This window comes from Quercus lobata, chromosome 4, assembly GCF_001633185.2.
Source record: "Quercus lobata isolate SW786 chromosome 4, ValleyOak3.0 Primary Assembly, whole genome shotgun sequence".
NCBI classification, from domain to species: Eukaryota; Viridiplantae; Streptophyta; class Magnoliopsida; order Fagales; family Fagaceae; genus Quercus; species Quercus lobata.
In genome coordinates, this window is record NC_044907.1 from 81,203,585 (window position 1) to 81,218,652 (window position 15,068).

Sequence of the window (15,068 nt, forward strand, 5' to 3'; positions counted from 1 at the left end):
AAATGTAAAGTATCACATTCACAAAACTTAAAATAAGGTACCATATGCTTTCTTTCTTTGTGAAAGAATTTCAAATTCATTCCATGGGTTTGTCTCAGGTTTTTGTTTTGTGCATCTTCAGGTTACTAAGGCAACAAAACAAAAGTTTTTAAGATTGTTTGGCATTGTCAACAACATTACATAAGCGATAGCTAAGCTCCATCGCATGTGATATATATATATATATATATATATATACACTCCACCGGTCCTTGTAGGTTAGACTTGGCACAGTTGCACGGGCCATTTTCTATGTTTGTGTTGGACTTGTGAATGGAAGCGGTGTGAGATATTAGGGGTGTCAATTTGGGTTAGCGTGTCGGGTTCGTGTCGTGTCGAGGTAGGGGTATTCGACTAAATGACTCAACCCTAACCCGACCCATTTAATAATCGTGTCATGATCCTTCAACCCTAACCCGACCTATTAATAAGGCGGGTTGACTTAACCCAACCCATTTGACACGCTTAATAAACGAGTCGTGTTGGGTTGACACAAATGTAACACAACCCATTTCAACCTGCATAATATTAAATATAACATCCATCTAGAATTTTTTTTTTTTTTTTACATCCCAAAAAGCAGTGTATACACCTCAAGTTTTCAACCCACATTCAAAATAATATAGTTCAACAAAAATATAACATTCATCTAGAAATAAGTTCTTTACACTCCAAAAGAAGTGCATACACTTCAACCCAAATCCAAAATAACAAAGTTTAACAAAAATAAAATAACATAGTTCAACAAAAATATAATATCCTTGAAACTCGCTAGATGCTAAGTATCAATATTGAAAGAATTTGAGCAAACAGTAGACTAATCCTGACTATGACCACGATTATCATCCATAGATTCTTTGTTGATGTCAAAATTCATAACATCTTCCACAAGCTCATCCAATTTTATTTGTGCAAGTTCTATGCCAAAAAAAAAAAAAAAAGTATTAGTAGTTCTAGGATCTGAAAGTTTCAATTTCTAATTATATCCCTTGTAAATTTTTGTAATTACTCACTTTGCTTTTTAAATTTAAAATATATGTTGGATATAAAATGTATTTGACAAATCTAAAATAAAATAAATATTTATTTGTTATACGACTTAAACGGGTTGTGTTAAGTGGGTCATTTTGGGTTGACACAAATAAATTGGCGTGTCAAACGTGTCTATTGCGGGTTACACGGGTTGACCCGCTTATGACACAATTCTTATCGTGTCGCTTTCGAGTTAACCCGTTTATGACCCAAACCCATTAAGGCCCAATCCTAACCCGAAAAAACCCGTGTTGGGTTCGTGTCGTGTTTGCAGATTGGGTCAAACATTGACACCCCTATGAGATATCATCCATTAATGTGTGGACTATTCGGTATTCACTATGGGCGAGTGTGAGGATATTAGTACTTGGGCTCGCATGCAGGCCCAAATAAACACCCATGTGCACACTATTACCTTAGGATTTTACATTGTGCACACTATATAAGTCTATTATTCTCAAAGGCATATGCACGTTTACACACATATATACAAATATACAGAGAAACGCGCATATTCTCTCATCAAGCTCTTCCTTCCCCAAGGGTTCCATCATTTAGCCCTTAGTCTTGGCATTTCAATATTTGTAGGGTACCCAGGGACTACGTGCTATTTGGTTTAAAATTGTGCATTGCCACGAGCAGCTAGCTTCCATGACCCTTAAAACTTGTTTTTGTTTGTAATATAAATGGTAATTATTTATGTGACCAGCATGCATGTAAGTCCACGAGCCTCCAGCATACATGTAACCCCATGAGCCTCAGCATACATGCATGTAGGTCCACGAGCCTCCAACATCATGTAGGTCCTCATGCGCAAGCATCTCGTATCATCCCATTGAGCTTTTTTTTTTTTTTCCTAAACTTTTTAATTTCAAAAAACATCAGGATTGCATTAAACTAAAGAGCAAATAAAGGTTTAGGACAAAGCCTGTCAAATACAGACCTTTAAAATCACTAGAATGTCCACAGGCAGAATATCATAGAAAACAAAATCCCTATATTGAGTCACACCCACTCTAACCAGAGCGTTTATACATCAATTTGTTTCACAAAAGCAATGCTTGATCCAAACTGAAGAAGCTGGGAAATCAATTGACTGAAGGCCCTAAACCCTAAACCCTAAATCAATTGCCTACAATCTGCCTGGGTAGAAACAGAATAACTGGAATTAGCAAGCAAATCAATAATATAATTACCGTCAAGTTGTTAAATGTAAACTGTGCCTTAAAAAGGAAGTATCTCTTGGGGCCCAAAGCTCCGCTATAAAGCTGGATGTGAGCCTTTTTTCCTTGAGGTAGACGTGCCTTGCGAACCACATATTTTGCTAGCAATAGCAATACACAAGAAACTTCTTTCTATTGACGTAGCTTCCAATGATTGTTGTTAGCCATTATTATTAATTATGGTCGTTTGATACCCAACAGGTCTTGTGCATTTCAAAATTGGCCATGCATGTTATACATTTAAGACCTTACAAACCCAAGGTTAGATCTTAAGTTTTTTTTTTTTTTTGGGGGGGGGGGGGGGGGGGGAGGTGGTGTTGACATATAGCTAGCCCAAGAGGTTTAAAGATGTTGTAAGTCCATATACTTGTAAAACAAAACAAAAAACAAAAAATAGTAAAGATATAGCTGTTAAAAACTATATGGTTTTAGAACCCTATTTAAATAACAATTAACCAATTTTAAGGCCAAGTTATTTATTAATAAAATTATGAGCAGTCATTGGTTATGCAATCAACAACAATGTTATGTAATCAACAATAAGTGCAATGAAAATAAATAACACACAATATGATGACCTAGAAAAAACCAATAGAACAATAATTCCAAAGTAAAAACCACTTAGAGGGTTTGACCTTAACAACCCTAAGGCAAAACAAATCTACTAACTAAATCGAAGTTTTTACAAAATAGAATTACCCAATTCTAAATTGCTACAACTTAGTAGTACTTACTAACATTACCCAATGCAACTCCAAATCCATAGATTTCTTTAGTTAGTAACATTTGTTGAACATGAATCTCCCATCCATGACTTCAAGTACTCACTTGAAGGTTTTGGTTTCAACAACTATATTTTTGGGAATATGCAGCAACTGCTACACCATTGGATTTTGAGTTTTTTCAAGGAATATCCCTAGTAGATGCTTTAAGAGACACTACAACAAAGTTTTTTTTTTCGAGGGTCAAAACCCTTGAAAAAAGTATTAAAAGCCCTCAAAAAAAATATTATTTTGAGGGTTTAACTGAACCTCGATGACCTTTGAAACAAATTCCCTCGAAACACATGTTTTATCTTTATTGAGGATTGGCAACCTTTAAAAATTAGAAGGGAATAAAGAACAATAACCTTTTTTTTTAGGGTCTCCCAACCCTCAAAATAAGGTTTTCTCTTTTTTAAAAAAATAAAAATAAAAACCCACAGCCATGCACGTAGACTTTAAAGAACCATATATTAAAAAATCAATATTATACCAAAACACAAATATCAAAACAAAATTCAATTAGCTTTCCAAGTTACTAAATTCTTCATTCTTGAAGTTTATGTAGACATTTTCACATTAACATAAAGGAACTTAGTATTTTAACTAGATAAAGGAGGAAAAAAAAAAGGAAGAAGAAGAAGAAGAGAAATGAATCAGTACAAGAACCATGTATGATCAAAATCCCAATCTTAATATTATTCTATTTCAATGCAAGAAAACCTAATGTACTAATGTTTAAAGGGTCTCACATAAAGAATTTTGCCTTCTCCTGGTATTTCTCAAAAACTGAGGCCTAGCCACCAACTTTCTCTTGCATTAAGAATTGCGAGGAAATAGACAAACCAATTAATCACACACTTGTTAAATGGTTGAGGTGTTTGATTGAAAAATTGTCATACAATGAAGTCCATATTGACATGTAATTTTCAAAATGTAACATATTTCTGAAAAAGCAAATTAAGTAGCATATTTCAGTTTATGAATTATTACCTTGACCACAAGTGTCTAACACACAAGTACACACACTTACCCACTCTATTTTGAACTTAATCAACTTGACTTGCACCATAAATAGGGGCGGAGCTAAGTAATGCATTGGGGGGGGGGGGGGGGGGGGGCATGGCCCCTCCAAATTTTTTTAAATCCTCTCTAACTGTAGGGAAAACTAGTTCTCAGTCCCTTTGATTTAATAGCTGGCCCCCACAAGATAAAAAACTTGGCCCCCCCTCCTATATGTTAGCCATAAGAACTCCCTTCCCTCGTCTCAAATCCCCACTTTTTAGCCATAAAGATTCATTCATTTTGTTTTCTTCATTCTCCATTAAAAGCACAGCTATTGGCAGATCCCTTTTTATTTATTTAATTTTTTTTTTTTGCTAAGAGGCTAAGACCATATCCCATGTCTTGATGTTCATGTCCATGTCTTTTACAACAGTTTTATCCCTCATTTTTACCACTGTTTAGTCATTCAATTTTCCTAATAGAATAAAGTCATAAAACTGAGGTGTAGTACATTATCTTTCCCAATTAAACTCTGTATTGAATTTAATTGTCCTTAAAAATGATAATATTGCTTGTATTTTATTTGTCATGGTAAACATGTGTTTGAATTTAATTGAGAAACCTAATGTATTACATTTTAGATATTATACTTAAGTTTTGCAATTTCCCAAAACTATTACAATATCCCCTTGCACTTTATAGTCACCCAAAAGACTCTACTCAATACTCATCGCCATTACCGAGTGCTCTCTCTTCAATTTCTCTTCATTAATTCTTCCTTACGATGCTCAGTTGGTTGATTAGCTTGTTAGTATTTTGAGTGCTAATTTGAATTACACTAGTAAAAAAATTCTAGTAGTAATCTTATGATATATATATATATATATATATGATACATATATAGTTAAAACTTACTTTGGATTTAATGTTTGTTTTTCTAAACTAATGCGCCAAGACACGTATGAATGTTATATTTTGAATTTTTCTTGAATTGCAAATCAATATGATTATTTTATCTTGGCCCCCCCAAGCAAAAATTTCTGGCTACGCCCTTGACCATAAAACTTTCAGTTTTTTGAGAAATGTGTGAAAGGAAAATCAAAGAAATGCAGAGAAACCAAGAGTTTTCTTAAGTTAGATTTTGATTCAATAAATCCTAGAAAAAAAATTTTCTAATTCAATAAGGGAGAAGAAGCACGAAGAATTGACACATACTATAGGAAAATTGGGCAATGCTGCCATGAGCAACGCACTTGGCATCTGCACTGAAATTGAAGGAAAACATAAATTTGAAAATGATGGCGAAATTAAGCAGTATCTGATATACATTTTCGAAATTAATGAAATGGCCAAGGAGACCACTATCTTGCCTAATATGACAACTGAAAACAAAACTGATATTAGGACTATTATGTGTTCCATTCAAGTGGAATACCACCAAAATTTATCTTACACTGTTTGGCAAGCTTGAACCAAGACGCAGAAAATTCTGAAGCGTGATTTGTAATAAAATTGACATTAAGAGGCAGAAAATTCAAACATTGTATTAAACTCCTTGAACTCATTCTCTAGTAGGGAAGGTGTGACATTCAAAGGGAGGCTTTTTTTGTAGATGGAATAACCTTTGGTTGGCCATAAAACGCAAAGTATACATATTAACTAGATTAATACACCCATACAGAGTAAACAACAACAACTAATGAAACAAGTTATAGTGCATCCATCTACTCCATCATGTAAAACATAACTGGAGAGGTAAAAGGTAAAGGAAAAAGGAAGAACATATCACCAAGGCAAAACCGATGAACAATAGCACAACAGAATTGCACCTTGCAGAGGACTTGCTCAATTAAACCAAAAACTCAGAAACATAAACAACATATCCCAGGCATAACAAAGTCCCCTAAATTATTAAACAGCCTTAGATTTAGTATGTAAATAAGTATAAACTCATATTTACACCAACAGGATCTAAGAAGTCCTAAATTCAACCGATGAAAGAAGTTATGGTCCATTCATTTGCTCAATCATATCAAGAATAACAGAGATATAGAAAACAGATCAGCCTAGAATAACACAGATGTATACCTTGATTGCACTTTGCACAGCACTTGCCACCTCAAATTCCACAAAGCCAAAACAAAATCCCTGTTGTATTGACACATGGAGAATAATTATATGCTCAGGGAACAGCTAACAATGAACAACATAAACTTGATTAACATATGACATACCTTTTGGCTTCTAACTTGAATACCACCATTCTTAATAGGTCCAAACTTCTTAATAGGTCATATGAAGAAGTAAGATGGACAAATATATACTTTTTCATCCATTTCATGAATGTTAAACAATCACAAATGATAATGGAAATGATTAAAGTAATTTCATCTTTCTTTCTTTCTTTTTTCTAAATTTTTTTGTTTATTATAAATTTGCATCAAAGTCATGATGAATGCAGTGATAGCTAGGTTTCTGCAATGATGTATATCATGGATTCACATAGAACAAAATGCTGCAAAATTCAATTCCAAGAAATATCTGTATACATACAAAAACGAAAAAAAGAAAGAAAAAAGAAATCACCTTCTAAATCACATTCTTCTGGATTTTCGTTATAATTTGTCAAGGGTGGTACTAGGTCCGGTAATGAAAATGCTCGAGACCAATTCATATTCTTACAGAAGATGAAGGAGAAAGGATCTGCAAGAGAAAAACCTGTGGTCTAAGATATAACCACTAATTAGGAAATGGAGGATAATGATGAATATACAGAAGAAAAGGGTATGTATAATTAGAGTTTGCTATCTCTCTAACATGTATTGTGTAGTTTTATTGCAATTAGTGTAATGTGTATACAAGAGGTAATCCAGATGGGTGTGGTTGTGTTTGATATCTGGAATTTATTATGTTTCTTCTAACTTTGTAATTGCAAAAGTTAGTATGAACACCAAAAGAGAGTAAGAATTTTTCGTATTTAACCTTAAAAGGAAAAAAGGATTTCTGTGTTGCTGACACCGTGATGCAGTATGTGTTCATTTTACCATGTAAAATACTTATCTAGTGTTTGATTGGGATCTGTGACAAGTGTGGGTTATATTTTTCTTATAGATATTGCTAAATTATCTGGTGTATTTTGGAGTTTGTTACAAATGTATGCAATGTAAAGTTAACTGAGTCAAATGATGTATGCATCAACATACCAAGTGTGAATTGTGATGTATCAAATAGAGAATTTGACCTCAACACTACAACAAACTCTCTCTATTAGTCTTAGTTGCTGCTCAATGCAAATGCTGTGACCAATTAGGAAACAAGGTCCCAACCCACCAAATTTAGAAGCCACCATTTTGGGATAGAGAAAGAAGGAATAGAATCATTTAAATTCTTATGATTGAGATTAATTTTGCTCCACAAAATTCTAATAATACCTCATTGTTTGCTAATATAAGCAACGCCATTTTCAGTTTTTTTTTTTTTTTTGGTTGGCACCAATCTTACAACTTCTAATATTAAAGGTTGGTATTGGGCTAAAATCTCCACTTTTCTTATATGTACAAGTTAAAAGTGCAATAAATTGTAACCAACTCAATGCCTAGTTCGCCTGGCTCTGTAATAAAATTTTGGCCATTCAAACATGCCATAAAATAAAATAAACAGGTCAACAAGAAAGGCACATGCACTAGTACATACAATTAGAACACTGCACATATTTGCTCTTAACTAGCAAAATATATGCAATCTATGATGCCAAAACAATGCTCGAACAAGAGAGCCCGATTAATCACAAATCTAAAACCAAAATCAATCCTAGCTTGGCCAAGCCAATTTTGTCTTTTGTTGTCATCTTGAGAGATTGTGAAAAACGGTACCTGCACTTTGTATTTTTCCTAATAATAGTGAAATCCCTGTAACTCTGTGGAGGTAGGCAAATTGCCGAACCACGTAAATATTGTCTTGTGCGTGTGATTGTTTTCTTTGGCATGTGTTTTCTCTATTTTTTGTTTCTCATATGTTGGGAATTTCAGGTTAAATTCCCTACACTTTCTACAAAGCACACTTTATTCACAGTTTGCCAACCTAAATACAAAACTTAGAAAAAAAGACTTTTTGCTGTAGATGTAAGTTATCACTTATCAGATTGAATTATGTTAAATCTTGCTTACGATTTTCTCTTCTCTCGCTCAATCTCTAAACAACTTTAACAGCCTCATATCATATTGCGATGAGACGAGAGCTTTAAAAATGTAATTTTGGATGTTGATTTTTATATTACTTTTTATATATTTAGTTATTTATCAAATACTATTTTATGTCCTCCTGGGATTTTTGTGTTGGTATCTGATTGCAAAAGCCTACAGACCCTAGTAGATTGAGATTCGTCATGTGTATCGAGAAGTAAATTTTTGTGCATACCTTTTCGGCAGTTCAACTTCAACGGGTACAGTAACTACAGTTGCAGGATTTCATATATGACAATTCTTTCTCCACAACCACCTGATGCATCAAGCACAGGTAAAAGTAAGTGACAATTCCTTTTTACAAATGAAATGCGACTGTAGAGAAAACAACCACTAACAAAGCAATAGAAATTAAGTAAAGATACACAACTCAAATCACACTAATGTAAACATTTTTTTTCTCAAGCAAACTCACATACATAGAAGAATTTAAGAAAGAAAAATTACATACATGCGCAAATGAACACAAATATTATCTTATTTTGCATTTGTGTTAGGTTCTAGATATTTAAGATTAAATGTTTAGGTTCTAATTTTGTGTATGTTGGCAAACCCAGTATAAAAACATGTCTAGTATAAGATATTTATTTCTTAGAATAGTTTTAGATATTGCTCAACTTTATTCAAGTCAAGATTCAAGAATAGTCAAGCTGCAGAAAGAAGAATTCAGTATCTGCCTTGTTTGACTGATTAAAAGACACCTTCAACCGATCAAGATGCGTTTTTTGCAGATTTTAAATAAAGCTCGAAAGCCTGTGAAACGTTTAATGTTTGAATCTAACACTGCTAAATATAAAAACGAAACCCTAATACATTTTTTCCAAGACTTGTGAGTTACTTCTATAAGATCTGAGAGGTTCTGTAACCTTCTAACTCAACAAACATCTACTGGAGATTAGATTGATATTGCATGAACCGGTGGAAATAAGTTGTTGCATACAAGATCAACTACTGTTGATGATCTAAACTTTTGAGTGGGATCTCAAATTCACAAACTGGAGTGTTTGTGTGCAACAAATTCAAATAAAAGAGTTCGTGGATTTGGAGCTGCATGTAGTCACATGAATAAGCATCACAAAAGGTAGCATTAGATTTAGGGAAAAATTTATTGTAAACACTTTCATTCTATATAGTGAATTTGTTACCTTATGGATTGTTTAGATTAAATTCTCCTCAGGCTTTTTACCTTGAAACTAAACGGTTTCATTGGTTTTCTTGGATCATCATATTGCTTGTCTTTTTACTTTTCCGCTATTGTGATATAATTGTCATTATTTAACCTAAATCTGCATAATAAACCTAAGTAACTACTTGACCATTATATTAAATTAAACACTCTGAGTGTTCAGGTATCTAAATAACAAACAACTCTACACACAAATAAACTCCCAACAAGATACTCTCATCCCAAAACCTTAATACACCCAATAATGTACTCTTACCAAAACAATAAACAAATACTCAACCTCGATCTTTGGGTGGAAGACAAGAAGAGGTTTATCCTTTAGGATAAACCGAGTATATGTACTAATCCTCCAAATCTTTCTGATAGGATGACAACTAAACCGACAGATCTTTTTGCTTTCCAATTTGACCCTTATGCTTCGTTCCTTTTCCAGTCAAGTCTTAAATTTTTAGTGGTGCTTTTTATATGAAAGTTCATAAAAAAATATACTTTACCTGCATGTCTTCTTCGCCATGCGCACTGGTCTTCATAAAAATCAACGAAACTTTTTTAAATTCCATTTCATTGCCATTGGCCAATTGTACAGGCTCACTACTAATTTTAATTAATGGAGCCAGCTTTCAAATATTAAAATATTTCCCATTTATTTTTAAAATTGAGAATAGTTCTATTTTACGATTAATATTTTTAAAAAAAATTAAAAATATACATGGTATCACGTTTTTATTTTCACATATTTATCTTTAATTTTATGAAAGTTCCCTATAAAATAAAATAAAACCCGTCGATTTAAAAAAAGGGGAAAAAAATCCTAGTCTAGGTATTCAAATCTTTTATCTCACCTTCCTCCTCTCACATCATACTACACCATTCATCTTATGACACGCATCCCATTTAATTTATTTCTTTTCTTACTGCAACTGACCTTCATTAAATTTATTTAACTAACAAACAAATATCATCACTTCTAAAAAGATTCACATGTTCTTAAAAATTCAAAATTGAGATAAAAATAAGCAACTCTACTGTATCAGTGGCGGCTCTACATTCAAGTCAGGTGGTCGACCACCTTAACTTGCAAAAAATATATATATATACACTTACCAAATAAATATTATATGTTAAATTAACTTATTGTGACTACCTTAATAAAAATTTTAAATACTCTGACTTGAGAATTATAAAAAAAATTGAGGCTAAACAAAAATTAGAGTACTACTACTACATTCACAACATTTTCACAATAATTTCATAACAAATCTAATGTGATAAGTTGTTATTGATTTTAATTTGAGCCAAATACTAATTTTTTTTTTTTTTACCCACCGATAACAGTTTTTTGCATAAAATTAATTGTAAAAATATTCTAGACATAACATTACTCCTAAATTAATTCTACCCCCAAACATAGTTCTTAATCCATTTTTTTTAAAAGCTTAAGTAACAACAATAAATATTAGCTCAAATAACAACAAACAAAAACCAAACAAAAACAATACAAGACCAAACAACAAGTGAAAAAATTATTCAACAAAAAACCTATTATAAAACAAAAAGATAAAATTTGTAACTCGTTCAACCTATTCAATAAAAATAATTTCTAATTTCATTTTTCCTTAAAAAATGATACTAAGAAAAATATTAAGGTAATTTAAATTTCTTAGTGACCATCCTAAATAAAATTCCTGAAGCCACCACAGTACCATATGATCACTAAATTGATAATCCAATTCTTGTAATTGAAAATTCATTGCAATAATAAAAATATCTAATCAACAATGATGTTCAGTTGTAAAGTCATCTTGCTAATAAAGACAAAAAAACAAAAGAAGACACTTGAATAATCCTTTTAGTGGAGTTCGACGATATGGAAGCATAAAATCTCGAAGTCCCAAAGTTTTAATTTTTGGTTCTAAATTAACGGATTATACATATATATATATATATATATATATGCCATTTATATTTTTTACAGAGCGAAGATTTTATTATAATGATTTTGCTTTTATTTTGCTAGTAAGAAATGAACTTTATTTTTGTTTTGGAAGGAGCCATGAGTCAAATGAATGTACGAATTAGGTGATCATCACTTTAAATTTTAGGATTTTAATTAGGAGACTGATTTTCAATTTAGGGGGAACCAAATCTAAATTTTTTTTAAACCAAAAGTTCCAAATAAGATATAATATTACTATCTCTACGTGATTCATCACGCGCGGACCTTCAAAATCTCCTTTATCAATTCACATGGTAGGCTACAAACTTCTTAATTAATCAGTAGCTGGAGAAAATATTAAAGCCGCCAGTAACTTTCAATGATCAATTTGATAAAGCATCTCAAGAAAATATGGACTACCCACAAACAATAACACAACAAAGAACTATATCATATTATATAATAATGTCAGTAGTTTTATGTCCGAGTAGAATTTATCATTTTTTTTTTAATTATCATCATTTTTAGAATTTAACCATATGGATATATTAACCAATGCAATAAAATTTTAATAATTTAACTATGAAATTTATTCATCAACCCAATCACATGTACATAATTGAGTTTCATTAGAGATGGAATGCTATCTGTTTTTTTTAGGACAATAATTTAACTATGAATTTTTTTGATCAACACATTAATCACGTAACTGAATTCCATTAGAGATGGAAGGTTCAACATCTAAGGATTTGTATTATATATTTTTAATTCTCTAAACCTTCCCGGCCACTACCGATCGAGAAGTTGGATAGAAACTTCCCTTTAGAAGTTGGAAGCAACATCTGTAATTTGCAACATAGTATTTTATTTCCTGATATATTCTCCTTCATATACAAAATGTGGAAGCCTACGAGGCTTTGAAAAAGTTTCACTAGCACACAAATTGTGAAACCTAGAATATTCTTCTGTCCTTTTAACGAATTCTGCAAAACTATGTGATCTAAATCATTTGGTCTTTTTTACTCGAAAATCATTTGGTCTCTTTTTGATACAGCCATTCAGAATTTGCATATATTAATTAATTAACCTAAGAAGAGAGAACTAGCCACGCGTACTATTGTTTGTTGCTTAAGCACATTCCTATACGGTACCAGCATGGTAATTCCTTAGGGATTAAACAGAACTTTCATGAAATGTAAAAGTATTTTAATTATTGAATTAATTACACTTCACTCACACGAGATTTGGTCAAATTATATTTCTCAATATAGGAGAAATATTGTGTTATCCTCTTATAAGATTTTCAGTTATTACACTCATTTTTCTTAACATAAAAACTATTTACACAAACCTCATCTGGATAATTGAAAAAATACTTTAAAAATCCTAAAATCAAAATAATAATAATAATAATAATAATAATAACAATAAAACTTTACCAAACATTAGTATCTCAAACTTCTCTCTCAAACCAGCCACTTAATGGAAACTAGACTGACTACTAGGGAGATTGGTGTGTTACTCCATTTAATCTGTTGCTTGCTACTCCCGTATTTACGTCACGCCTAGAATTTAGAAAAGAAAAACATCTGAAAGAGAAAAGATCAAATTCATAATCTTTAAAATTTGATTAAACACACGTTGTAGATTTTGATGGACAACACAAGTCTAGAAAATGTGGAAGAGGGAAAAAAAACAATTACACCAGTAACGCGAGAACTTGAAGCCCCAAATTATCGTATTTTATATTAGCACATGCACAGACTATTGCATCAAACTATTTCACAAACCGTAATAGAGACACCAATATACACAAGCTAATTAAATCACAGTGTTATTCTTTAAGTTACATAATATATATATATATAACCACAGACGATGTCGTACCATATTTAGGGACTAGTAATGTTTCCCTGCTTTTTGCACATGATACATGAGCAAATATATGCAGCAAATGAAAATTCACCGATGAATTGGGCAATTGGCATGGTGGCCACTCATGGTGTGTCCTATGTAAGTGCAAGGAGAAGGACCAGAAGGTGGGACAGGATTTCTTTCAAGTGAAACTTTTGTTTCATTCTTTTCAAATCCTAGCGCTGCCTTCACTTCTTTAAATGGCCTATATGCTAAGAGAGGTTTAGGTTTGGTCGTCGTGATCATGAGAATTATTAACAAGAAAATTATTTTGCAAATTTTGTAGGTATAGCTATAAACATGATCTCCTCGACTAACTGCCATCTTTGGAATAAAAAGGGACAGGCTAGGGTGGATAAATGTAAAAAAAAGTCAGTTTACTATCTTATATAATTGAGCCTCTCTCTCTGGAACCAATCCTATTGATGGCTTTCACAATGAAGAACTCCCCTATAGGACCCCTTTTATAGACGAAAGTCCTCAAAGGCTGGATATGTAAAATAAAATATTTTATCATGTGTTTCTATATCCCTGGTCCCTCGATCTCTTTTGTTTTTCCTCTTGAATAAAACTTTCTTCCTTATTATTATTTTTTTTTTTTAAGCAAAAGAAAAGATTACAATGTCTAAACGTACTTCAGTGGAAAGACTTAGAAGTCCTCAAGTACAATGAAATCTCGTGGTCAGAGAAAGCTCTAAGAGGCTACAACGATGAGAAAAATGTAATTAATCGGGGTTAATCCACAGCTACTTGTTTCTGAGCAATAATTTTAAACATTTTGTCGAGCACTCGAATTAAAATACTTTCTTAATTAGAGACAATGGTTTCTAGACAAGTGGCTGCCCCTCATCAGGAATGCACTAAAGAGAGCTGAGAAAAATAGTATTAAATCTTTTAAGCTTAAAAAAAACCTTTCCCAAGGTTGGCAGTGGAGGATAGTATAGGAATATTTCTCTTTTTTGCTTGATATATATAACAGGAATATCCTAAGTATGAGTAGAAGGTGATCTATGATATATGCAACTAGTTACACGTCTACAAAGGTTCCAAGTTTTTTACAAGAAGAGCCATGGATTTGGAGAGCGAATTATATAAGATTTGGTTTGGGATGATTGGACATGTCATCGTCACAATTTTGGGTTCAATGCATTGGATTTGGAGTGTTAGGGTCAATTTGTGTCCAATTTTTATAGAAATCTCTTAGAGTTTTAGGGAGATTTGTAGCCTTGAAGTTCTAATTCATTTACTATTTATCCTATAGTTTGAAAATTATTGCATTCCAAACCCCTCATTACATAGCTTTTATTGACTAACACTAATGAAAACCTTCAAATAAAATATATTCCGGACTTATCTAGATACATAAAGATGTTTCATGAGAATGCTAATTAAAAGACTGCCAAAAAACATACAAAACATAAGTGCCTTTATTCTATTTATTTATTTCTTGATACTTTTTTGGTAAATTTAATAGCAAATTGTCTATTACTATGATTCGACAAAAAATTAACTAATCCTTTTATCAAAATCAGTAAAATCGGGTTATCTTACTTTTAAGCTTATTTAATTTATTGACTGAGTAATTAATCTAACCTAGAAATCTCCCAACTTGCCTTTCACTAATTAAATTTATGGTAGGACTCACAATTCATATGAGAAAGGGGAGTACGCATTTATGGTACTCCTAGATTATTCAATAATTTTCCTGACTCAAATATGAGAACCTATATA